Here is a 26,521-nt window from a genome sequence, read left to right as displayed (position 1 = left end):
TGGAATCCTGCAGTATTCTTCAGGTTTGCAACATTTTCTGCGAAAGATGCAGAAGCTTCTGGAACAAGTGACTCTTTGGTCCTTCCTGGGAACGTTGCTCAGTCGTGTCTGACTCTTTTTGACCCCGTGGACCGCAGCCTAGCCAAGGCTCTCTTCCGTCCATGGACTTCTGCAGGCGAGAATACCGGAGTGGGTTGCCGTTTATTTCTCCATCGGTCTTTACTGGGTGATGGGCGCAAAACAAACTGGGTGTGTGGTGGGCGGAGGGCCACCCCTGCCCAGTGCGGGTCCCAGGCAGGGTGGGTCTCGGGTGGCAAAAACATCATGTACGTGGCGCTTGCCACCGCTGTAAGTGAAAGTGTTAGTCGCTCAGTCGCGCCCGACTCTTTGCGACCCCGTGGACTATAGTAGCCCACCAGTCTCCTCTGTCCCTGGGATTTCCCACGAAAGAATACCAGAGTGCATGGCCATTCGCTTCCCTGGGGGAATCTTCCCCACACGGGGGTCGAACCCGGGTCTCCGGCCTTGACAAGTGGACTCTTCACCGTCTGAGCCCGCAGGGAAGCCCGTTCATTCTCTTAACAGCCATGTCCCCATTCCACAGATGAGAACCCTGAGAGGGTCAGCGGACAGCCCCACGCGTGTCCCCGGGCCGTGGTTCCACACTCTGAGCTCTTGGCCGCTCCTGGTGGTCTCCTGTCTCCCCTTCCCCCGCCGGGGGGGGGCTCCTGCATGGTCAGACGGAGCAGTGGACGTGTTTGGGTGTTTCACCATAAAGTGATCTGCTGTGAAATCGGAGCCCGCGGGCTTCGAACTAAATTGTTGCAAAGTGGGTTTAAATCCAGAGCTGAGGCTGCGGTCACAGCAACTTCTGACCTTTAAATACTCCCTGGGGCTTCCTCGCTGACCCTTCCCCATTTCCCCCTGATTCTGGTTCCCTCACCCACCCTCACAGCTAGAGACAGAGGGCATGGCTCACCAGCCCGGCCTGTAGCAGCTTAGAACAAGAAACTCCTGCTTACGCACATTCCAACCAAATTAGGCTCCACTCTGTTGCCAACTGTGAATGTTTAGTCTCTTCTCTCCTTTCTGCGTTATTCAACGTTTCTGCTGCTGGAGTTTCCAGCGTGTTTGTGCCTCTCAAATCCCTTGGATGTGTCTTCCTAGGAACCAGCAGGCTCACAATTAAAAAGATCTAAAAAATTTGGGCCCCACTCATTTGCATTCCGTGATGCTTTTGACAGGAACTGGACCTGAGTGAACCTTCACTCCTTGAAGAAAAGGCTGGCTAATCACTTTAATGGAGCAAACATTGCAGGGACTGGATTAATCTGGTTTTCACATCATGGAGACGTGATGATGGTCTACACATATGTGACAGCACATGCTGTTTCACGTGTGAGTGCATGCCTGCTAAGTCGTTTCAGTCATGTCTGATTCTGCCAGCCCGTACACTGTAGCCTACCAGGCTTCTCTGCCCATGGGATCCTCCAGGCAAGAATACTAGAGTGGGTTGCCATGCCCTCCTCCAGGGGATCTTCCCCACCCAGGGATTGAACCCATGTCTCTTACATCTTGTGCATTGGAAGGAGGGTTCTTTACCCCTAGCACCACCAGGGAAGCCCATGCTATTTCATACATGTAGCAATAATTGCTGATTTTTTTTTCAGGAGTGTTAGTTCAGCTATGATGTCCTTAGGTAGTACAAGTGTCTTGCCTTTTTTTTTTTTGGCTTTGTTGTTGGATCTCTGTTTGCCCAGCCATGGTTTCCCCTGAGCCTGTTGCAGCCACCCAGACCTGGGAATGTATAATTATGATCGCATCTCTTCAAAATCCTACGCGTCTTGCACTTCAACAGTTCTGAGATGTTGGAGCTCTTACAAAACAAGCCAACCCTAGGTGGAGAGCTTCCTAAAAGAGAAAAAAGCTTTTCTGAATCAACAAGCAAAACTGGGCTGTAAATTCCCTAAAGATAACACTGACAGGATAAACAAATATTCCACATTTGGAAACAGACACACGTGAGATAAAGCCTCCAGTTTGGGGGGACGGTGAATGGTCAGGGACATATATTCTAGTCTGAGAAAGAGAAGTGGAAATCGCAGATCTGTATGTAAGCTGTGAGGAGTCCGCGTGCTGGTGGCAACGTAAATTACCTTTGAGTTAATCGTCAGGAAGATGAAAGAATACAAGAGTGTGGCTTTTGACTTTTAATACGATTTTTCAATACTAACTCTGTAGGAATGATTAACTAATTCGGGACAAGTGTCTTCCAAAGTCTATTAAACTATAGCTCTGGTAGATTAATTGGCACCGTTTCCTCGTGCTTCTCTCTTTAACAAAACGAATAAAAATATTTTTCATGCGTGTCATAAATATTAGATAACTTGAAATTGGGTTTTCCCTTATTGTGGGGCTGGTATTTTTAGCACGCATCCAAAAAAATGTGACATTGGCTCTTGCAGATATATTTCCTGGGTTCTAGCCTGGTAATTAGTCCTTAATTTCACTAGGATTATTTTCCCCAGGCTCCCCCAAAAGTGCACACTAATTATGAATTATCCTCACTTGTTCATTAAAGCAAGCCCTCGAAGGGCTTCGTTGAGACGACAGTTTATTAACCTGAAACAGGTTCTTCTATGTTCTTAAAATCATAAAGGCTTTCAAAATATTTTACATGCAGAACGTTCCTATGAATTAACAGCAACCTTGCACATTAGCTGACTCCCGGTCATTTTACCCTTTGTCCTGACCCATCCTTTCCGAATGAGCACAGACAGTCCCGTCTGTAACCTCCACGCTCGTGAAATGAACACCTCCCAGCAGGAGATGACAGCTGTCCTTTTTGGTTACCCACCGCTCCCCGTCCCCAGATGGCTGAGACGTAGCCCACCTTGACACGCAACAAACGACAAGGCGTGGACAAAGGTAGGGAGCGTCTCCTTGGCTGGATGACCCCCCCCAAAATGCAGAGCATAAGCCCCTTAGGGTAGGGTCCATCTGTCTCCCCTGCCTTCCCTGGAGGATCCACACGGCTGCCTCTCCCACCCTTCCTTTGGTCCCAGCAATGTGAAAATGAAGGTTCCTCCTGTTTGATAGGTTTTCAGAAATAGATCACTGGTGGTATACATGCATGTGCATACACACACAGTAGAATACCACTCAGCCATTAAAAAGAATGAAACTTTGCCATTTGCAACGAGATGGATGGACTTGGATGATATTACGCCAAGTGAAATAAGTCAGACAAAGACTGTTTGATGCCACTTATATGTGTAATAGAAAAAATAAATATATAAAGCCCATGCACTGCAACCAGAGAGTAGCACCCACTTGCTGCAACTAGAAAAAGCCAAAGCATAGCAACAGAGTCCCAGGCAACCCAAAAAATATATTTAAAAAAAATTTTTTTTAAGAATTAAAAAACTAGTCCTCAGGGCCTGTGATTCTGTGACCTCACATAGCAGGAGGGACTCTGCTCAGCTTAGCTCAGCTCCGTCGCTCAGTCGTGTCCGACTCTTTGCAACCCCATGGACTGCAGCACGCCAGGCCTCCCTGTCCATCACCAACTCCCGGAGCTTGCTCAAACTCATGTCCATTGAGTAGGTGGTGCCATCCAACCATCTCATCCTCTGTCGTCCCCTTCTCCTCCCGCCTTCAATCCTTCCCAGCATCAGAGTCTTTTCCAATGAGTCAGTTCTTCACATCAGGTGGACAAAGGATTGGAGCTTCAGTTTCAACATCAGTCCTTCTAATGAATACTCAGGACTGATCTCCTTGCAGTCCAAGGGACTCTCAAGAGTCTTCTCCAACACCACAGTTCAAAAGCATCCATTCTTCACTGCTCAGCTTTCTTTATAGCCCAACTCTCACATCCATAAATGACTACTGGAAAAACCAAAGTTTGACTAGAGAGACCTTTGTTGGCAAAGTAATGTCTCTGCTTTTTAGTATGCTGTCTAGATTGGTCATAGCTTTTCTTCCAAGGAGCAAGTGTCTTTTAATTTCATGGCTGCAATCACCATCTGCAATGATTTTGGAGTCCCCCAAAATAAAGTCTCTCACTGTTTCCACTGTTTCCCCATCTATTTGCCATGAAGTGATGGGACCCGATGCCATGATCTTAGTTTTCTGAATGTTGAGCTGTAAGCCAACTTTTTAACTCTCCGCTTTAGATGTCATAAATTACAAATCTGGAGATGGAGCCCTTGTCTTGGGTGGTCTGAGCGGGCCCCCGGAGTCCCAAGGATCCTTGTAAGAGGAAGGCAGGGAAGTCAGGAGCAAAAAAGCAGATGTGAGCCTGGAAGCAGAGGTCCAAGTCAGGATGGTGAAGCTGGTTCGCTGCTGGCTTTGAAGATGGAGAGAGAGGCCCGGAGCCAAGGAAAGCAGGCGCCCTCTAGAACCTGGAACAGACAGAAAAACAAGAGATCTACCCCCACTGCTCCTCCAGAGCATGGAGAAGGACCCGGCCCTGCCAACAACCTGTTTCAGAGTACTGACCTCTAGCCCAGTGAGAGCTTCAGTGTGTGTCGGTTTATTTAAAGCTCTTTCAGCTTATGATAATTATAGCAGCCACGGGCAACCAATGCAGGGAGGATTAAGAACCAGTGACGGACAACGTGGGAAGGAAAGAATGCCGAATGAGGAGCGGAGGTGATTCCGGCCTTCTACGCACCACCTCTCTCCCCCGGGGGCCACTGGACTGAGCCAGGGCACTCGGGTGGGCATGGAGTCCCAGGAGGCAGGGGGCTCACTGCTTCCTCAGGCCAGCCCTGGAAACCTGCCCGCTTGTAGCTTTCACCTCTTGGGGTTGGATGTGATATAGAACTTGTCCGTCTCCACCGTCTCCTCTTTGGGAAGCAAATTCCAGAAGAGCGCTTGTCGCTCAGTCGAGTCCACTCTCTGAAGTTGCCTTGGGATTTTGCAGTGGGAGACAGGAAGTTGAAGGGGAAGATGGGATCTGAGAGCTCTTACTGCCGGACAGGAGGGAACAACCTCGGGCCAACAGGGGAAATGCAAAGAGCGGGTGATTCGATGCCAAGTGGGAGGAACGTCAGCTCTGCCGCCAGCGATTCTTTGTTCATCCAGGTGGCTCTTAATGTTCACATCTATACTTAGCACGACTTCTGAGAGGCTCCTTGGGTCAGATGTGCAATCATTCCCCCATCCGTAAGTGTGTGTGAAATAAGACTGGTCTCCTGCAAGGCTCTAGAAATGCCGGATTATCTGGGTGCGCCCAGTGTAATGATGAGGGTGCTTAAACGCAGAAGAGGGAGGCAGAACAATTCCAGCCAGAGAAGGTCTGAGTCTGAAAGAATGCTGAAAGAGATACAGTGTTGCCTCCAGACAGGATCTGGCTCCAGGTGTGGGAAGACGCGTGGAGCTGAGCCAAGCCTGGTCAGCAGAGCTGAGCCGGGGCAGAGTCAAAACACAGCCCGCGTGCTTCGTGAGCTAAAAAGAAACGACTGCCGTAGCAGATCAAGCTCGTAGGGTACATCACGGGGTGCAGTCTGCAAGGACCAGCCTCCACTGCACACTGCAATACAGGGAAGGTCTGGGAATGGATGTCAGGGCCAGTGAGGAAGCACCACCAAGCCCGAGTGTGGTGCAAGGAACCTAGACAATTTATTTTCACGAGGAGCTATGGACCAGGGACTTCAACGCAGCAATGCAGGCTGAACGAGGAGGGGAATGGAGTGTGGAGAGGACTCTGCCCAGGACAGCACTGCGCTGACATGTGGTCCCTTTTCAGCAGAGACTCGGACATACACGGACGCCCCTGCTTTGACTTGTGAGGGTTTGCAGTACCCTGAGGGCAAAGCCCGAGGGAAAGAATAGGACCCTGGTGCCCTGAAGGGCCCTGGGGTGACCCCAGGAAGCTTATCCTTTACGAGGCTGACTTTTCTCAACCCCCTGTACGTTCCTTAATGTCAGGAATCCAGCCTCACAACACTCTGGAGATTCCCGTAAGGGGCACTGTGCTAAGTACGTGCACTGGTGTCCAGCTGGTGTGTGCCCCACTCCCATCACCAAGAGATGTAAGGAAGACAGGAAATACAGAGGCAGGGATAATCCAGGCCTTTACCTGTCAAGATCAGGTACCTGTCACCTTGCTGGATTCTCTACAAAGTTTATGCTGGATCGAAACAAAAAAAAAACAATGGATTTTCTCATTTTTCTTGATGGCAGTCTGACCTCAATCTTTACTCACTCTGTAAGATAGAATCTTGCTGAGGAATTAGACTTTCTAATATTGTAAATTAGAACCATACACAGGGCAATTTCTTGGCGGTCTAGTGGGTAAGACTCCCACTGCAGGGGCCAAGCGTTCACTTCCTGATTTGGGAACTAAGATCCTGCATGCTGTATGGTGCAGTGACAATTTTTTTAATTTTTTTTTTAATTTTTAAAATAAAAATCTTTTTAAAAAGAGACTTCTCCATATGAGAGGTACAGGGTCTTAAACAGGAGGACCTAGGTCAGCAGTCAAGGTAGCAGAGGCTTTGCTAAGGAAGCAAGACTAGGGGTGAGATCTACTGGGTGAGCCAAGTAGAGTGGACAGAGGGCATTCTAAGGAGGGGGAAATGGGTGTGAACAGTTCCTGAGAGGAGGTGGAAAAAGGTCCCCTGCCCCAGGGGAGAGAGGACCCATGAGGCCACATTGTCACGCGATACCTACATTGCACCAACAGGCAATGGGGAAAGTAAGCGCTGTGCTTAGAATCTGAGAACTATCCAAAAATTATCCTGAGCTAGTGGCACATTGTAGCTGTGAAAATGAGTATGGCCTGGATCCTGCCCCCAGTGAAGTCAATTTAATTCACTGTCGTGTGGCGTGACCTGGGTTATGGGACTTTTAAAAGCTTTTCTAGTATTTTCAATTTGCAGCCCAGATTGAGACTTGCTGATTTAAAGCAGTGATTCCCCAACTTCAGCATGCACCAGAGATTTGTTAAAACACTGATTTCTTTCTTTCTTTTTTTTTTTTTAACTCTTTTGGCTGAACCACACAGTATGTGGGATCTTAGTTCCCCGACCAGGGATCAAACCCACGCTGCCTTGCTGGCAGCATGGAGTCTTAACCACTGGGCCACTAAGGAAGTGCCCCAAACACAGATTTCTTGGCCCCATCCCTGGAATTCTCAAGTCAGGAGGTGTGAATGGGGTTGGGTCATTTGTACGTCTCATAATCTGCCAGATGATGCTGATATTGCTGGGGCTTCCGCATAGCTCAGCGGTAAAGAACCTGCCTGCCGATGCAGGAGATGCAGGAGATGAGGGTTCGATCCCTGGATAAGGGGGATCTCCTGGAAAAGGAAATAGCTACCCACTCCAGTATTCTTGCTTGGGAAATCCCATGGACAGAGGAGCCTGGCGGTCTATACAGTCCATAGGGTCGCAAAGAGTCGGGCACGACTGAACAACGGAGGATCCTTGGATGCTGATGTTGCTGATCCCGGGAGCACACTTTGAGGACCACTAAGTGAAGCGAAAGTCGCTCAGTCGTGTCCGACTCTTTGTGACCCCATGGAGTATACAATCCTTGGAATTCTCCAGGCCAGAATACTGGAGTGGATAGCTGTTCCCTTCTCCAGGGGATCTTCCCAACCCAGGGATCGAATCCAGGTCTCCCACATTGCAGGCGGATTTTTTACCAGCTGAGCCACCAGGGAAGCCCAAGAACACTGGAGTGGGTAGCCTCTCCCTTCTCCAGGGGATCTTTCCGACCCAGGAATCGAGCTGTGGTCTCCTGCATTGCAGGTGGGTTCTTTACCAACTGAGCTATCAGGGAAGCCCTAAAGGAGGAGAAAAACTGAGCTGTAGTCACTGGGACTGGGGAACCAGGGCAGGTCTGCAGGTGAATACAAGATGCTAATTCCAGGAGGTTTGCCGTGCTGGGTCAGGTCGGGCAGAATTCATCGTGGCACAGTGGGAGGGTATCCCTAGACTATATATAGCCTAGCAACGGCAAGTCGCTCTGGCCAGAAGTCCAAGTAGGGTAGAGAGACTTTCATCGGCAGGAAGCAGGACCCGTTCCTGGGCTGCGTTCCAGTCCCAGAGACCAGAGCCAAGCTTTCCCTTGAGGGACAAGGACACAGACCACCCAATACAGATCCCTCAGGGGACGTCTGAGCAGGGGCCGTGGAAGGGGATGTGGGACATCAGGAAGAGGGATACACGGAGATGTCAGAACCAGCTAGTCGGCATACACTGGGAGCCAGCCCTGCAGGGCGGAAGTTCAGAGCCCGCAGGACTCACTGGGAACCCAAGAGCTACGCCCCGAAACTGACTGAGGGCTCATGAGTCGCCGTGCTTAACCCACCTGTCCCTCTCCTTCTGGAAAGCCACGGTGACGCAGCAGTAAAGAGTCCACCTCCTAATGCAGGAGATGCATGAAACGTGGGTTCGATCCCTGAGTCAGGAAGATTCCCCTGGAGGAGGGCATGGTAACCCACTCCAGTATTCTTGCCTCGAGAATCCCACAGACAGAGGAGCCTGGCGGGCTACAGTTCATGGGGTGGCAGAGAGCTAGACAAACTGAAGTGATGTACCACTAGCACACAGTTGACATGGTGTCAATAAAAAGGCAGGCTAGCCTGGGTGGGCATGGCCTAATCCGTGGTGTCCATCAAAAGGGAGATGAGGCTGGGTGGGCCTGGCCTAATCTGTTCAGTTCAGTCGCTCAGTCGTGTCTGACTCTCTGCGACCCCATGAATTGCAGCACGCCAGGCCTCTCTGTCCATCAACAACTCCCGGAGTCTACCCAAACCCATGTCCATCAAGGCGGTGATGCCATCCAACCATCTCATCCTCTGTCGTCCCCTTCTCCTCCCGCCCCCAATCCTACCCAGCATTAGGGTCTTTTCCAATGAGTCAACCCTTCGCATGAGGTGGCCAAAGTATTGGAGTTTCAGCTTCAACATCAGACCTTCCAATGAACACCCAGGATTGATCTCTTTTAGGATGGATTGATTGGATCTCCTTGCAGTCCAAGGGACTCTCAAGAGTCTTTTCCAACACCACAGTTCAAAAGCATCAATTCTGCGGCGCTCAGCTTTCTTCACCGTCCAACTCTCACATCCATACATGACCACTGGAAAAACCATAGCCTTGACTAGACGGACTTTTGTTGGCAAAGTAATGTCTCCGCTTTTAAATATGCTATCTAGGTTGGCCATAACCTTCCTTCCAAGGAGTAAGCGTCTTTTAATTTCATGGCTGCAGTCACCATCAGCAGTGATTCTGGAGCCCAAAAAAATAAAGTCTGACACTGTTTCCACTGTTTCCCCATCTATTTCCCATGAAGTGATGGGACCAGATACCATGATCTTACCTTCACCTTCACCAAGAGGCTCTTTAGTTCTTCTTCACTCTCTGCCATAAGGGTGGTGTCATCCGCATATCTGAGGTTATTGATATTTCTCCCGGCAATCTTGATTCCAGCTTGTGTTTCTTCCAGCCCAGCGTTTCTCATGATGTACTCTGCATATAAGTTAAATAAGCAGGGTGACAATATACAGCCTTGACGTACTCCTTTTCCTATTTGGAACCAGTCTGTTTTTCCATGTCCAGTTCTAACTGTTGCTTCCTGACCTGCATACAGGTTTCTCAAGAGACAGGTCAGATGGTCTGGTATTCCCATCTCTTTCAGAATTTTCCACAGTTTCTTGTGATCCACACAGTCAAAGGCTTTGGCATAGTCAATAAAGCAGAAATAGATGTTTTTCTGGAACTCTCTTGCTTTTTCGATGATCCAGCGGATATTGGCAATTTGATCTCTGGTTCCTCTGCCTTTTCTAAAACCAGCTTGAACATCTGGAAGTTCACGGTTCACGTATTGCTGAAGCCTGGCTTGGAGAATTTTGAGCATTACTTTACTAGCATGTGAGATGAGTGCAATTGTGCGGTAGTTTGAGCATTCTTTGGCATTGCCTTTCTTTGGGACTGGAACGAAAACTGACCTTTTCCAGTCCTGTGGCCACTGCTGAGTTTTCCAAATTTGCTGGCATATCGAGTGCAGCACTTTCACAGCATCACCTTTGAGGATTTGAAATAGCTCAACTGGAATTCCATCACCTCCACTAGCTTTGTTCGTAGTGATGCTTTCTAAGGCCCACTTGACTTCACATTCCAGGATGTCTGGCTCTAGGTGAGTGATCACACCATCGTGATTATCTGGGTCGTGAAGATCTTTTTTGTACAGTTCTTCTGTGTATTCTTGCCACCTCTTCTTAATATCTTCTGCTTCTGTTAGGTCCATACCATTTCTGTCCTTTATCGAGCCCATCTTTGCATGAAATGTTCCTTTGGTATCTCTAATTTTCTTGAAGAGATCTCTAGTCTTTCCCAGTCTGTTGTTTTCCTCTATTTCTTTGCACTGATCACTGAGGAAGGCTTTCTTATCTCTCCTTGCTATTCTTTGGAACTCTGCATTCAGATGGGAATATCTTTCCTTTTCTCCTTTGCTTTTCGCTTCGCTTCTCTTCTCTTCCCAGCTATCTGCAAGGGCTCCTCAGACAGCCATTTTCTCAGGCACCCTGTGGAATGATTACACAGAAGCGAGGCGGCAGCGACAGCTCCGCGCAGAAGCGAGGCCGAGAGGAGCTAGGCCGGGCCGGGGGCGGTGGCCGAGAGGGGCTAGGCGGGGTCGGGGGCCGGGGGCCGGGGGTTGCGGACGAGAGGGGCTAGGCCGGGCCGGGGGCCGGGGGCGGCGGCCGAGAGGGGCTAGGCCGGGCCGGGGGCCGGGGGCGGCGGCCGAGAGGGGCTAGGCCGGGCCGGGGGCCGGGGGCCGGGGGTTGCGGACGAGAGGGGCTAGGCCGGGCCGGGGGCCGGGGGCGGTGGCTGACAGGGGCTAGGCCGGGCCGGGGGCCGGGGGCCGGGGCGGCGGCCGAGAGGAGCTAGGCCGGGCCGGGGGCCGGGGGCTGGGGGCCGGGGGCTGGGGGCCGGGGGCTGGAGGCCGGGGGCGGCGGACGAGAGGGGCTGGGCTAGGCCGCGCCGGGAGCCGGGGGCGGCGGACGAGAGGGGCTGGGCTAGGCCGCGCCGGGAGCCGGGGGCGGCGGACGAGAGGGGCTGGGCTAGGCCGGGCCGGGGGCTGGCGGCGGCGGCGGCGGCGAGAGAATTACCCAAGGCCCAAGGTAAGAGAAACCCAAGTAAGACGGTAAGTGTTGCGAGAGGGCATCAGAGGGCAGACACACTGAAACTAAAATTACAGAAAACTAGCTAATCTGATCACAGGGACCACAGCCTTGTCTATCTCAACGAAACTAAGCCATGCCGTGTGGGGCCACCCAAGACGGATGGGTCATGGTGGAGAGGTCTGACAGATTGTGGTCCACTGGAGAAGGGCATGGCAAACCACTTCAGTATTCTTGCTTTGAGAACCCCATGAACAGAATGAAAAGGCAAAAGGATAGGACACTGAAAGATGAACTCCCCAGGTCACTAAGTGCCCAATATGCTAATGGAGATCAGTGGAGAAATAACTCCAGAAAGAATGATGGGATGGAGCCAAAGCAAAAACGATACCTAGCTGTGGATGTGACTGGTGATAGACGCAAAGTCCGATGCTGTAAAGAGCAACATTGCATAGGAACCTGGAATGTTAGGTCCATGAATCAAGGCAAACTGGAAGTGGTCAAACAGGAGATGGCAAGAGGGAACGTCGACATTCTAGGAATCAGCGAACTAAGATGGACTGGAATGGGTGAATTTAACTCAGATGACCATTATATCTACTACTGTGGGCAAGAATCCCTTAGAAGAAATGGAGTAGCCATCATGGTAAACAAAAGAGTCCAAAATGCAGTACTTGGATGCAATCTCAAAAACGACAGAATGATCTCTGTTCGTTTCCAAGGCAAACCATTCAATATCACGGTAATCCAAGTCTATGCCCCGACCAGTAACGCCGAAGAAGCTGAAGTTGAATGGTTCTATGAAGACCTACAAGACCTTCTAGAACTAACACGCAAAAAAGATGTCCTTTTCATTATAGGAGACTGGAATGCAAAAGTCCGAAGTCAAGAAACACCTGGCGTAACAGGCAAGTTTGGCCTTGGAGTACAGAATGAAGCAGGGCAAAGGCTAATAGAGTTTTGCCACGAGAACGCACTGGTCAGAGCAAACACCCTATTCCAACAACACAAGAGAAGACTCTACACGTGGACGTCACCAGATGGTCAACACCAAAATCAGATTGATTATATTCTTTGCAGCCAAAGATGGAGAAGCTCTATACAGTCAGCAAAAACAAGACCGGAAGCAGACTGTGGCTCGGATCATGAACTGCTTATTGCCAAATTCAGACTTAAATTCAAGAAAGTAGGGAAAACCACTAGTCCATTCAGGTATGACCTAGATCAAATTCCTTATGAGTATACAGTGGAAGTGACAAATAGATTTAAGGGACTAGACCTGATAGACAGAGTGCCTGATGAACTATGGACAGAGGTTCGTGACATTGTACAGGAGACAGGGATCAAGAAAATCCCCATGGAAAAGAAATGCAAAAAAGCAAAATAGCCTAATCTATGGTGTCCATCAAAAGGAAGATGAGCCTGGGTGGGCCTGGTCTAATCTGTGGTGTCCTTCAAAAGGAAGGCTAGCCTGGGAGGGCCTGGCCTAATTCATCGTGTTGATCAAAAGGCTCACCAGCCTGGGTAGGCCTGGCCTAATCAGTGGTTTTGGTCAAAAGACAGACCAGACTGGGTGGGCCTGGCCTAATCAGTGGTGTCCATCAAAAGGAAGGCCAGCCTGGATGGGCCTGGCCTAATCCGTGTTTTCCTTCAAAAGGGAGATGAGCCTTGGTGGGCCTGGCCTAAGCAGTGGTGTCCATCAAAAGGCAGCATAGTTTGGGTGGGCCTGACCTAATCTGTGGTGTCCATCAAAAGGGAGATGAGACTGGGTGGGCCTGGTCTAATCTGTGGTGTCCAACAAGAGGCATGCTAGCCTGGGTCGGCCTGGCCTAATCCGTCGTGTCGATCAAAAGGCACACCAACCTGGCTGGGCATGGCCTGATCAGTGGTTTTATTCAAAAGGCAGACTAGACTGGGTGGGCCTGGCCTAATCAGTGGTGTCCATCAAAAGGCAGAATAGCTTGGGTGGGCCTGGTCTAATCAATGGTATCAAGGAAAAGGCACGGAGCCTTGGTGGCCCTGGCCTCATCCGTGGTGTCCATCAAAAGGCAGACGAGCCTGGGTGAGGCGAGGCTGATCCTTGGTCTCCATCAAAAGGCAGGCTAGCCTGGGTGGGCCTGGCCTAATCCATGGTGTCCATCAAAAGAGACATGAGCCTGGATGGGCCTGGCCTAATCTGTGGTGTCAATCAAAAGTCATACTAGCCTCGGTGGGCCTGTCCTAATCGGTGATATCGGCCAAAAGGCAGGCTAGCCTGGGTGGGCTTGGCCTAATCCATGGTCTCCATCAAAAGGCAGGCTAGCCTGGGAGGGCCTGGCCTAATCAGTGGTGTCCATCAAAAGGGAGATGAGTTTGAGTGGGCCTGGCCTAATCAGTGGTGTCAATCAAAAGGTAGGCAAGCTTCGGTGGGCCTGGCTTAATCTATGGTGCCCATCAAAAGGCAGACTAGCATGGGTGGGCCTGGCCTAATCATTGGTGTCCATCAAAAGACAGACTAGCCTGTGTAGGCCTGGTCTAATTTGTGGTGTCCATCAAAAGGCAGGCCACCCTTCTTCGGCCTAACCTAATCAGTGGTATCCATCAAAAGGGAGGTGAGCCTGTGAGGGCCTGGCCTAAACAGTGGTGTCAATCAAAACGCAGACTAGCCTGGGTGGGCCTTGACTAATCAGTGTTGCCAATCAAAAGGCAGACGAGCCTGGGTGGGCTTGGCCTAATCAGTGGTATGCATCAAAAGGCAGACGAGCCTGGGTGGGCCTGGCCTAATCAGTGGTGTCTGTCATTAGGCATGACAGTCGTGGTGGGCCTGGCCTAATCAGTGGTGTTCAGCAAAAAGCAGGCCAGCGTGGGTGAGCCTGCCCTAATCAGCGGGGTCAATAAAAGGCAGGCTACCGTGGGTGGTCGTGGCCTAATCAGTGGTGTCCATCAAAAGGCAGGGTATCCTGGGTGGGCCTGGCCTATTCCGTGGTGTCTATCAAAAGGCAGGCTAGCCTGGGCGAACCTAGCCTAATCACTGGTGTCAATCAAAAGGCACACCAGATTGGTGAGCCTGGCCTAATACGTGGTGTCAATCAAAAAGCAGACTAGCCTGCATGGGCCTGGCCTAATCAGTGGTATTCATCAAAAGGCAGACGAGCATGAGTGGGCCTAGCCTCATCCTTGGTCTCCATCAAAAGTCTTACTAGCCTGGTTGGCCCTGGCCTAATCAGTGGTGTCCATCAAAAGGCAGGCCACCCTGGGTGGGCCTGGCCTAATCAGTGTTATCCATCAAAGGCAGGCTACCCTGTGTCGGCCTGGCTTAATCCATGGTGTCCATCAAAAGGTAAGTAAGCCTAGGTAGGCCAGGACTAATCCGTGGTGTCTATCAAAAGGAATATGAGCCTGCGTGGGCCTGGCCTAAACTGTGGTGTCCATCAAAAAGCAGGCTAGGCTGATTGGGCCTGGCCTAATCAGTGGTGTCCATCAAAAGGCAGGCCATGCCTAGTGGGCTGGGCCTAATCCATGGTCTCCATGAAAAGGCAGGCTAGCCTGGATGGGCCTGGCCTAATCCGTGGTGTCCATCAAAAGGCAGACTAGCCTGGGTGGGTCTGGCCTAATCAGTGTTGTCCATCCAAAGGCACACCAATCTTGGTGGGACTGGCCTAATCTGGGGTGTCTCTCAAAAGGCAGGCGAACCTGAGGGGGCCTGGCCTAATCTGTGGTTTCCATCAAAAGGCAGGCTAGCCTGCGTGGTCCTCGCCTAATCTGTAGTGTCCATCAAAAAGCAGGCTAGTTTGGGTGGGCCTGGCCTAATCAGTTGTTTCCATTAAAAGGCAAACTGGCCTGGCTGGGCTTGGCCTAATCAGTGGTGTCCATCAAAAGGCAGGCCAGCCCTAGTGGGCCTGACCTAATCCATGATCTCCATTTAAAGGCAGACTAGCCTGGGTGGGCCTGGCCTAATCCATGGTGCCCAAGAAAAGACAGGCCAACCTTCTCAGGCCTAGCCTAATGAGAGGTGTCCATCAAAAGGGAGGTGATCCTCTGTGGGCCTAGCTTAATCTGTGGTGTTCATCAAAAGGCAGGCTAGCCAGGTTGAGCCTGGCCTAATCAGTGCTGTCAATCAAAATGACGATGAGCCTGGGTGGGCCTGGCCTGATCAGTGGTGTCAAGCAAAATGCAGACTAGCCTGGGTGCGCCTTGCCTAATCAGTGTTGTCAATCAAAAGGCAGGGCAGGCTGGGAGGGCCTGGCCTAATCACTGCTGTCAATAAAAACAGAGACTAGCCTGGGTGGGCCTGGCCTAATCAGTGGTGTCCATCAACAGCCACGCCAGACTTGGTGAGACTGGCCTAGTACATGGTGTCCATCAAAAGGCAGACTAGCCTTGGTGGGCCTGGCCAAATCCGTGGTGTCCATCAATAGGCATGCCAGTCTTGGTAGGCCTGGCCTAATCATTGGTGTCAATCACAAAGCAGGCCAGCCTGGGTGAGCCTGCGCTAATCAGTGATGACAATACAAGGCAGGCTACCGTGGGTGGGCCTGGCTTAATCAGGGTTATCCATCAAAAGGCAGGCTAGCCTGGGTAGGCCTGGACTACTCCATGGTTTCCATCAAAAGGAATATGAGCCTGCATGGGCCTGTCCAAATCTGTAGTGTCCATCAAACAGCAGGCTAGCCTGGGGTGGCCTTACTTAATCAGTTGTGTCCATCAAAAGGCAGATGAGCCTGGATGAGCCTGTCTTAATCAGTGGTGTCCATCAATAGGCACGCCAGTCTTGGTGGGCCTGGCCTAATCAGTGGTATCAATCAAAAAGCCGGCCAGCCTGGGTGGGCCTGCCCTAATCACTGGGGCCAATAAAAGGCAGGCTACCATGGGTGGTCCTGGCCTAATCAGTTGTGTCCATCAAAAGGCAGGGTAGCCTGGGAGGTCCTAGCCTGATCAGTGCTGTCAATCAAAATGAACACCAGCCTCAGTGGGCCTGGCCTAATTCGTGGTGTCCATCAAAAGGCAGATGAGCCTCGGTGGGCCTGGCCTCACCTTGGTATCAGTCAAAAGTTTTACAAGCCTGGCTGCACGGGGCCTAATCAGTGGTGTCCATCCAAAGGCAGGCCAGCCTGGGTGGGCCTGACCTAATCAGTGTTATCCATCAAAAGGCAATCTAGCCTGGTTAGCCTGGCCTAATCCATGGTGTCCATCAAAAGGCAGGCAAGCTTGGGTGGGCCTGGCCTAATCAGTGGTATGAATCAAAAGGCAGACAAGCATGGGTGGGCCTGGCCTCATCCTTGGTCTCAATCAAAATCTAACGAGCCAGTCTGGAACTGGCCTAATCAGTGGTGTCCATCAAAAGGCAGGCCAGCCCTAGTGGGCCTGACCTAATCCATGGTCTCCATCAATAGGCAGGCTAGCCTGGGTGGGCTTGGCCTTATCCATGGTATCCATCAAAAGGCAGGCTAGCCTGGGTGGGCCTGGCCTAATCAGTGGTGTCCATCAAAATACAGGCTAGCCTGGGTGGGCCTGGCCGAATCCATTGTCTCCATCAAAAGGCAGGTTAGCCTGGGAGGGCCTGGCCTAATTAGTTGGGTCCATCAAAAGGGAGGTGAGTGTGGGTGGGCCTGGCCTAATCAGTGGTATGCATCAAAAGGCAGATGAGCCTGGGTGGGCCTGGCCTAATCAGTGGTGTCCAGCAAAAGGCAGGCTAGCCTGGGTGGGCGTGGCCGAATCCATTGTCTCCATCAAAAGGCAGGTTAGCCTGGGAGGGCCTGGCCTAATCAGTTGGGTCCATCAAAAGAGAGATGAGTGTGGGTGGGCCTGGCCTAATCAGTGCTGTCCGTCATTAGGCCTGACAGTCGTGGTGGGCCTGGCCTAATCAGTGGTGTCCATCAAAAAGCAGGCCAGCATGGGTGGGCCTGCCCTAATCAGCGGGGTCAATAAAAGGCGGGCTACCGTGGGTGATCATGGCCGAATCAGTTGATGCTGCTGCTGCTGCTAAGTCGCTTCAGTCGTGTCCGACTCTGTGCGACCCCATAGACGGCAGCCCACCAGGCTCCTTCGTCTCTGGGATTCTCCAGGCAAGAATATTGGAGTGGGTTGCCATTTCCTTCTCCAGTGCATGAAAGTGAAAAGTGAAAGTGAAGTCGCTCAGTCGTGCCCAACTCTTAGCGACCCCATGGACTGCAGCCTACCAGGCTCCTCCGTCCATGGGATTTTCCAGGCAAGAGTACTGGAGTGGGGTGCCACTGCCTTCATGGGCCTCGCCTAATCAGTGGTATTCATCAAAAGGCAGACTACCCTGGGTGGGCCTGGCCTAATCAGTGGTGCCCATCAAAGGGCAGGGCAGCCCTAGTGGGTCTGGCCTAATCTGTGGTGTTTATCAAAAGGTAGGCAAGCCTGTGTGGGCCTGCTCTAATCCGTGGTCTCCATCAAAAAGCAGGCCTGCAGAGCCTGGGTGGGCCTGGCCTAATCAATGGTGTGCATCAACAGGCACGCCAGCCAGGGTGGGCCTGGCCTAATCCGTGGTGTCCATCAAAAGGCAGGCGAGCCTTCTTGGTTCTAGCCTAATCTGTGGTGTCCATCAAAAGGGAGGTGAGCCTGTGTGGGCCTGGCCTAATCCGTGGTGTCCATCAAAACGCAGGCCAGCCTTCTTGGTTCTAGCCTAATCTGTGGTGTCCAGCAAAAGGCAGAATAGCATGGGTGGGCCTGGCCTAATCAGTGGTGTCCATCAAAGGCAGATGAACCTGATTAGGCCTGGCCTAATCCACGGTGTCCATCAAAAGCCAGACGAGCCTGGGTGGGCCTGGCCTAATCAGTTGAGATCGTTAATAGGCACGCCAGTATTTGTGGGCCTGGCCTAATCCGTGGTGTGCGTCAAAAGGCAGACTAGCCTGGGTGAGCCTGGCCTAATCAGTCGTGTCCATTAATAGGCACGCCAGTCTTCGTGGGCCTGTCCTAATCAGTGATGTCAATAAAAGGCAGGCTACCATGAGTGGGCCTGGCCTAATCAGGGTTATCCATCAAAAGTCAGGCTAGCCTGGGTAGGGCTGGACTACTCCGTGGTTTCCATCAATAGGCACGCCAGTCTTGGTGGGCCTGGCCTAATCAGTGGCGTCAATCAAAAATCCGGCCAGCCAGGGTGGGCCTGCCCTAATCAGTGGGGCCAATAAAAGGCTGGCTACCGTGGGTTGTCCTGGCCCAATCAGTGGTGTTCATCAATAGGCAGGGTAGTCTGGGTGCGCCTGGCCTATTCCATGTTGTCCATGAAAATGCAGACTAGCCTGGAGGTCCTAGCCTAATCTATGGTGTCAATCAAAAGGCACACCAGCCTTGGTGGGCCTGGCCTAATTCGTGGTGTCAATCAAAAGGCAGACTAGCCTGCGTGGGCCTGGCCTAATCAGTGGTGTCCATCATAAGGCAGAAGAGCCTGGATGGGCCTGGCCTAATCCTGGACCTCCATCAAAAGTCTTAGTACGCTGTCTGGGCCTGGCCTAATCAGTGGTGTCCATGATAAAGAAGGCCAGCCTCAGTGGGCCTGGCCTAATCAGGGTTATTCATCAAAAGACAGGCTAACCTGGGTCGGCCTGGCGTAATCCATGCTGTCCATCAAAAGGCAGGCAAGCCTGGGTGGGCCTGGCCTAATCAGTGGTGTCTATCAAAAGGAATATGAGCCTGCGTGGGCCTGGCCTAATCTGTAGTGTCTATCAAAAAGCAGGCTAGCCTGGGGTGGGCTTACCGAATCAATTGTGTCCATCGAAAGGCACACTAGCCTGCGTGGGCTTGGCCTAATCAGTGGTATCCATCAATAGGCAGATGAGCCTGGGTGGGCCAGGCTTAATCAGTGGTGTCCATCAATAGGCACGGCAGTCTTGGTGGGCTTCGCATGATGAATGGTGTCAGTCAAAAAGCTGGCCAGCCTGGGTGGGCCTGCCCTAATCAGTGGGGCCAATAAAAGGCAGGCTACCATGGGTGGTCCTGGCCTAATCAGTTGTGTCCATCAAAAGGCAGGGTAGCCTGGGAGGACCTAGCCTGATCAGTGCTGTCAATCAAAATGAACACCAGCCTCAGTGGGCCTGGCCTAATTCGTGGTGTCCATCAAAAGGCAGACTAGCCTGCGTGGGCCTGGCCTAATCAGTGGCATCCATCAAAAGGCAGACGAGCCTCGGTGGGCCTGGCCTCACCTTGGTATCAGTCAAAAGTTTTACAAGCCTGGCTGCACGGGGCCTAATCAGTGGTGTCCATCCAAAGGCAGGCCAGCCTGGGTGGGCCTGACCTAATCAGTGTTATCCATCAAAAGGCAATCTAGCCTGGTTCAGCCTGGCCTAATCCATGGTGTCCATCAAAAGGCAGGCAAGCTTGGGTGGGCCTGGCCTAATCAGTGGTATGAATCAAAAGGCAGACAAGCATGGGTGGGCCTGGCCTCATCCTTGGTCTCAATCAAAATCTAACGAGCCAGTCTGGAACTGACCTAATCAGTGGTGTCCATCAAAAGGCAGGCCAGCCCTAGTGGGCCTGACCTAATCCATGGTCTGCATCAATAGGCAGGCTAGCCTGGGTGGGCTTGGCCTTATCCATGGTATCCATCAAAAGGCAGGCTAGCCTGGGTGGGCCTGGCCTAATCAGTGGTGTCCATCAAAAGGCAGGCTAGCCTGGGTGGGCCTGGCCGAATCCATTGTCTCCATCAAAAGGCAGGTTAGCCTGGGAGGGCCTGGCTAATCAGTTGGGTCCATCAAACGGGAGATGAGTGTGGGTGGGCCTGACCTAATCAGTGGTATGCATCAAAAGGCAGATGAGCCTGGGTGGGCCTGGTCTAATCTGTGGTGTCCATCAAGAGGCATGCTAGCCTGGGTCGGCCTGGCCTAACCCGATGTGTCGATTAAAAGGCATACCAACCTGGGTGGGCGTGGTCTAATCAGTGGTTTTATTCAAAAGGCAGACTCGACTGGGTGGGCCTGGCCTAATCAGTGGTGCCCATCAAAAGGCAGGCTAGCATGGGTGGGCCTGGCCTAATCCGTGGTGCCCATCAAAAGACAGGGTACCCTGGGAAGGCCTGGCCTAAGCCTTGGTGTCTATCAAAAGGGAGATGCGCCTGCATGGGCCTGGCCTGATCTGTGGTGTCCTTCAAAAGGCAGACTAGCCTGGGTGGCCCTGGCCTAATCAGTGGTCTCCATCAAAAGGCAGACTAGTGTGGGTGGGTTTGGCCTAATCAGTGGTGTCCATCCAAAGGCAGGCCAGCCCTAGTGGGCCGGGCCTAATCCATGGTCTCCATCAAAGACAGGCTAGCCTGGGTGGGCCTGGCCTAATCCGGGGTGTCCATCAAAAGGCACGCAATTCTTGGTGGGCCGGACTTAACCCGTGGTGTCTATCGAAAGCTAGACTTGCCTGCGTGGGCATGGTCTAATCAGTGGTGTCCATCAAAAAGCAGGCCAGCCCTAGTGGCCCTGGTCTAATCTGTGGTCTCTATCAAAAGGTAGGTGAGCCTGAGTGGGCCTGGCCTAATCCATGGTCTCCATCAAAAGGCAAGCTAGCCTGGGTGAGCCTGGCCTAATCCATGGAGTCCATCAAGAGGCATGCCAGTCTTGGTAGGCCTGGCCTAATCATTGGTGTCAATCACAAAGCAGGCCAGCCTGGGTGGGCCTGCGCTAATCAGTGGTGACAATACAAGGCAGGCTACCATGGGAGGGCCTGGCCTAATCAGGGTTATCCATCAAAAGTCAGGCTAGCCTGGGTAGGGCTGGACTACTCCGTGGTTTCCATCAATAGGCACGCCAGTCTTGGTGGGCCTGGCCTAATCAGTGGCGTCAATCAAAAAGTCGGCCAGCCAGGGTGGGCCTGCCCTAATCAGTGGGGCCAATAAAAGGCTGGCTACCGTGGGTTGTCCTGGCCCAATCAGCGGTGTTCATCAATAGGCAGGGTAGTCTGGGTGCGCCTGGCCTATTCCGTGTTGTCCATGAAAATGCGGACGAGCCTGGAGGTCCTAGCCTAATCTATGGTGTCAATCAAAAGGCACACCAGCCTTGGTGGGCCTGGCCTAATTCGTGGTGTCAATCAAAAGGCAGACTAGCCTGCGTGGGCCTGGCCTAATCAGTGGTGTCCATCATAAGGCAGAAGAGCCTGGATGGGCCTGGCCTAATCCTGGATCTCCATCAAAAGTCTTAGTACGCTGTCTGGGCCTGGCCTAATCAGTGGTGTCCATGATAAAGAAGGCCAGCCTCAGTGGGCCTGGCCTAATCAGGGTTATTCATCAAAAGACAGGCTAACCTGGGTCAGCCTGGCGTAACCCATGCTGTCCATCAAAAGGCAGGCAAGCCTGGGTGGGCCTGGCCTAATCAGTGGTGTCTATCAAAAGGAATATGAGCCTGCGTGGGCCTGGCCTAATCTGTAGTGTCTATCAAAAAGCAGGCTAGCCTGGGGTGGGCTTACCGAATCAATTGTGTCCATCGAAAGGCACACTAGCCTGCGTGGGCTTGGCCTAATCAGTGGTATCCATCAATAGGCAGATGAGCCTGGGTAGGCCAGGCTTAATCAGTGGTGTCCATCAATAGGCACGGCAGTCTTGGTGGGCCTGGCATGATGAATGGTGTCAATCAAAAAGCTGGCCAGCATGGGTGGGCCTGCCCTAATCAGTGGGGCCAATAAAAGGCAGGCTACCATGGGTGGTCCTGGCCTAATCAGTTGTGTCCATCAAAAGGCAGGGTAGCCTGGGAGGTCCTAGCCTGATCAGTGCTGTCAATCAAAATGAACACCAGCCTCAGTGGGCCTGGCCTAATTCGTGGTGTCCATCAAAAGGCAGACTAGCCTGCGTGGGCCTGGCCTAATCAGTGGTCTCCATCAAAAGGCAGGCTAGCCTGGGTGGGCCTGGCCTAATCCATGGTGTCCATCAAAAGGCAGGCAAGCGTAGGTGGGCCTGGCCTAATCAGTGGTCTCCATCAAAAGGCAGGCTAGCCTGGGTGGGCCTGACCTAATCAGTGTTATCCATCAAAAGGCAATCTAGCCTGGTTCAGCCTGGCCTAATCCATGGTGTCCATCAAAAGGCAGGCAAGCCTGGGTGGGCCTGGCCTAATCAGTTGTGTCCATCAAAAGGCAGGCAAGCCTGGGTGGGCCTGGCCTAATCAGTGGTCTCCATCAAAAGGCAGGCTAGCCTGGGTGGGCCTGGCCTAATCCATGGTGTCCATCAAAAGGCAGGCAAGCGTGGATGGGCCTGGCCTAATCAGTGGTCTCCATCAAAAGGCAGGCTAGCCTGGGTGGGCCTGGCCTAATCAGTGTTATCCATCAAAAGGCAATCTAGCCTGGTTCAGCCTGGCCTAATCCATGGTGTCCATCAAAAGGCAGGCAAGCCTGGGTGGGCCTGGCCTAATCAGTGGTCTCCATCAAAAGGCAGGCCAGCCTGGGTGGGCCTGGCCTAATCCATGGTCTCCATTAAAAGGCACGCCAGTCTTGGTGGGTCTGGCCCAATCCGTGGTGTTTATGAAAAGGTAGACTAGTCTGGGTGGGTTTGGCCTAGTCACTGGTGTCCATCAAAAGGCAGTCCAGCCCTAGTGGGCCTGGCCTAATCCGTGTTGTCTCTCAAAAGGAATATGAGCCTGCATGGGCCTAGCCTAATCTGTGGTGTCCATCAAAAGGGAGACTAGCCTGTGTGTTCCTGTCCTAATCGGTGGAGTCCATCAAAAGGCAGGCTAGCCTGGGTGGGCCTGGCCTAATCAGAGGTGTTCATCAATAGGCAGGCCAGCCTTGGTGGGCCTGGCCTAATCCATGGTGTCCCTCAAAAGGCTGACTAGCCTTGGTGGGAATAGCCTAATCCGTGGTGTCCATCAAAAGGGAGGTGAAGCTGTGTGGGCCTGGCCGAAACTGTGGTGTACATCAAAAGGCAGGCTACCCTTGTTGAGCCTGACCTAATCAGTGCTGTCAGTCAAAATGGAGATGAGCCTCGGTGGGCCAGGCCTAATCAGCAGTGTCAATCAAAATGCAGACTAGCTTGCGTGGGCCTTGCCTAATCAGTGTTGTCCATCAAAGGCAGGTCAGGCTGGGTGGGACGGTCCTAATCCGTGGTGTCAATCAAAGGCAGGCTAGCCTGGGTGGTCCTGTTCTAATCTGTAATGTACATCAAAAGTCTAGCTAGCCTTGGTGGGCCTGGCCTAATCTTGCTGTGCATGAAAAGGCAAGCTAGCCTGGGTCGGCCTGCATTAATCCATGATGTCTATCATAAGGTAGATGACTGTGCGTGGGCCTGGCCTAAGCCATGGTGTCCATCAAAAGGCAGACTCGCCTGGGTGGGTTTGGCCTAATCATTGCTGCCCATCAAAAGGCAGGCTAGCCTGGGTGGGCCTGGCCTAATCAGAGGTGTCTATCAGAAAGCAAGCCAGCCCTAGTGGGCCTGGCTTAATCTGTGGTGTCTATCAAAAGGTAGGCCAGTCTGAGTGGGCCTGGTCTAATCCATGGTCTCCATCAAAAGGCAGGCTAGCCTGAGTGTGCCTGGCCTAATCCGTGGAGTCCATTAAAACGCAGACTAGCCATGGTGGGCCTTGCCTAATCAGTGTTGTCAATCAAAAGGCAGGCCAGCCTGAGTGGGACTGTCTAATCCGTGGTGTCCATCAAAAGGCAGGCTAGCCTCGGTGGGCCTGGCCTAATCCTGATGTCCATGAAAAGGCAAGATAGCTTGGGTAGGCCTGCATTAATCCGTGCTGTCTATCATAAGGGAGATGCATGTGCGTAGGCCTAGGCTAACCTGTGGTGTCCATCAAAAGGCAGAATACCCTGGGTCTGCCTGGCCTAATTCATGCTGTGCATCAATAGGCACACCACTCTTCGTAGGCCTGACTTAGTCAGTGGTGTCAATCAAAACGCAGGCTAACCTGGGTGGGCCTGGCCTAATCAGTGGTGTCAATCAAAATGGTGATGAAACTGGGTGGGACTGTCCTAATCTATGGTATACGTCAACAGGGAGGCTAGCCTGGCTGGGCTTGGCCTAATCCTGATGTCCATGAAAAGGCAAGCTAGCCTGGGTCGGCCTACATTAATCCGTGGTGTCTATCATATGGGAGATGCGTGTGTGTGGGCCTGGCGTAATCTGTGGTGTCCATCAAAAGGCAGGCTAGCCTGGGTAGGCCTGGACTAATCAGTGGTGTCCATCAAAAGGCAGGGCAGCCTTAGTGGGCCTGACCTAATCCATGGTGTCCATCAAAAGGGAGACGAGCCTGGGTGGGCCTGCTCTAATCAGTGTTGTCAATCAAAAAACAGGGCCGCCTGGGTGGTCCTGTCCTAATTTGAGGCATACATCAAAAGGCAGACTAGCCTTGGTGGGCCTGGCCTAATCCGTGGTGGTGTCCATCAAAAGGCAGGCCAGCCTTCTTGGTTCTAGCCTAATCCGTGGTGTCCATCAAAAGGGAGGTGAGCCTGTGTGGGCCTGGCCTAATCCATGGTGTCCATCAAAAGGCAGACTAGCCTGAGTGGGCCTGGCCTAATCAGTGGTGTCCATCAAAAGGCAGACTTGCCTGGGTGGGCCTGGCCTAATCAGTGGTGTCCATCAAAAGGCAGGATAGTCTAGGTAGGCCTGGTCTATTCCATGGTGTCCAACAAAAGGCAGACTAGCCTGGGAGGTCCTAGCCTAATCAGTGGTGTTAATCAAAAGGCACACCAGCCTTCATGGGCCTGGCCTAATCCATGGTCTCCATCTAAAGGCATGCCAGTCTTGGTGGGCCTGGCCTAATCCGTGGTGTCAATCAAAAGGCAGACTAGCCTGCATGGGCCTGGGCTGATTAATGATGTCCATCAAAATGCAGATTAGCCTGGGTCAGCCTGGCCTAATCTGTGGTGTCAATCAAAAGGCACGCCAGCCTTGTTGGGCCTGGCCTAATCCGTGGGCTCAATCAAAAGGCAGACTAGCCTGGGTGAGCCTGGCCTAATCAGTCGTGTCCATTAATAGGCACGCCAGTCTTCGTGGGCCTGCCCTAATCAGTGATGTCAATAAAAGGCAGGCTACCATGGGTGGGCCTGGCCTAATCAGGGTTATCCATCAAAAGTCAGGCTAGCCTGGGTAGGGCTGGACTACTCCGTGGTTTCCATCAATAGGCACGCCAGTCTTGGTGGGCCTGGCCTAATCAGTGGCGTCAATCAAAAATCCGGCCAGCCAGGGTGGGCCTGCCCTAATCAGTGGGGCCAATAAAAGGCTGGCTACCGTGGGTTGTCCTGGCCTAATCAGTGGTGTTCATCAATAGGCAGGGTAGTCTGGGTGCGCCTGGCCTATTCCGTGTTGTCCATGAAAATGCAGACTAGCCTGGAGGTCCTAGCCTAATCTATGGTGTCAATCAAAAGGCACACCAGCCTTGGTGGGCCTGGCCTAATTCGTGGTGTCAATCAAAAGGCAGACTAGCCTGCGTGGGCCTGGCCTAATCAGTGGTGTCCATCATAAGGCAGAAGAGCCTGGATGGGCCTGGCCTAATCCTGGACCTCCATCAAAAGTCTTAGTACGCTGTCTGGGCCTGGCCTAAAAAGTGGTGTCCATGATAAAGAAGGCCAGCCTCGGTGGGCCTGGCCTAATCAGGGTTATTCATCAAAAGACAGGCTAACCTGGGTCGGCCTGGCGTAATCCATGCTGTCCATCAAAAGGCAGGCAAGCCTGGGTGGGCCTGGCCTAATCAGTGGTGTCTATCAAAAGGAATATGAGCCTGCGTGGGCCTGGCCTAATCTGTAGTGTCTATCAAAAAGCAGGCTAGCCTGGGGTGGGCTTACCGAATCAATTGTGTCCATCGAAAGGCACACTAGCCTGCGTGGGCTTGGCCTAATCAGTGGTATCCATCAATAGGCAGATGAGCCTGGGTGGGCCAGGCTTAATCAGTGGTGTCCATCAATAGGCACGGTAGTCTTGGTGGCCTGGCATAATGAATGGTGTCAATCAAAAAGCTGGCCAGCCTGGGTGGGCCTGCCCTAATCAGTGGGGCCAATAAAAGGCAGGCTACCATGGGTGGTCCTGGCCTAATCAGTTGTGTCCATCAAAAGGCAGGCAAGCCTGGGTGGGCCTGGCCTAATCAGTGGTCTCCATCAAAAGGCAGGCTAGCCTGGGTGGGCCTGGTCTAATATGTGGTATCCTTCAAAAGCAGACTAGCCTGGGTGGGCTTGGCCTAATCAGTGGTCTCCATCAAAAGGCAGGCTAGCCTGGTTCAGCCTGGCCTAATCCATGGTGTCCATCAAAAGGCAGGCAAGCGTGGGTGGGCCTGGCCTAATCAGTGGTCTCCATCAAAAGGCAGGCTAGCCTGGGTGGGCCTGGCCTAATCAGTGTTATCCATCAAAAGGCAATCTAGCCTGGTTCAGCCTGGCCTAATCCATGGTGTCCATCAAAAGGCAGGCAAGCCTGGGTGGGCCTGGCCTAATCAGTGGTCTCCATCAAAAGGCAGGCCAGCCTGGGTGGGCCTGGCCTAATCCATG

At 52.4% G+C, this 26,521-nt stretch overlaps 1 long non-coding RNA gene across 1 annotated transcript; it reads right to left on the bottom strand.

The window, feature by feature from the left end:
• Positions 1 to 3,256: 3,256 nt before the first annotated feature.
• LOC145536925 (uncharacterized) lies at positions 3,257 to 4,531 on the bottom strand. Its single transcript, XR_014076084.1, has 2 exons — positions 4,501 to 4,531; positions 3,257 to 4,403 (listed from the first exon to the last, which is right to left on the bottom strand). It is a non-coding gene; the product is annotated as an uncharacterized LOC145536925 (long non-coding RNA).
• Positions 4,532 to 26,521: the final 21,990 nt, after the last annotated feature.

The sequence above is a fragment of the Giraffa tippelskirchi genome, chromosome X, assembly GCF_054371585.1.
Source record: "Giraffa tippelskirchi isolate mGirTip1 chromosome X, T2T-mGirTip1v1.2.pri, whole genome shotgun sequence".
Classification (NCBI taxonomy): Eukaryota; Metazoa; Chordata; class Mammalia; order Artiodactyla; family Giraffidae; genus Giraffa; species Giraffa tippelskirchi.
This window is presented reverse-complemented; position numbering and strand designations above follow the sequence as displayed.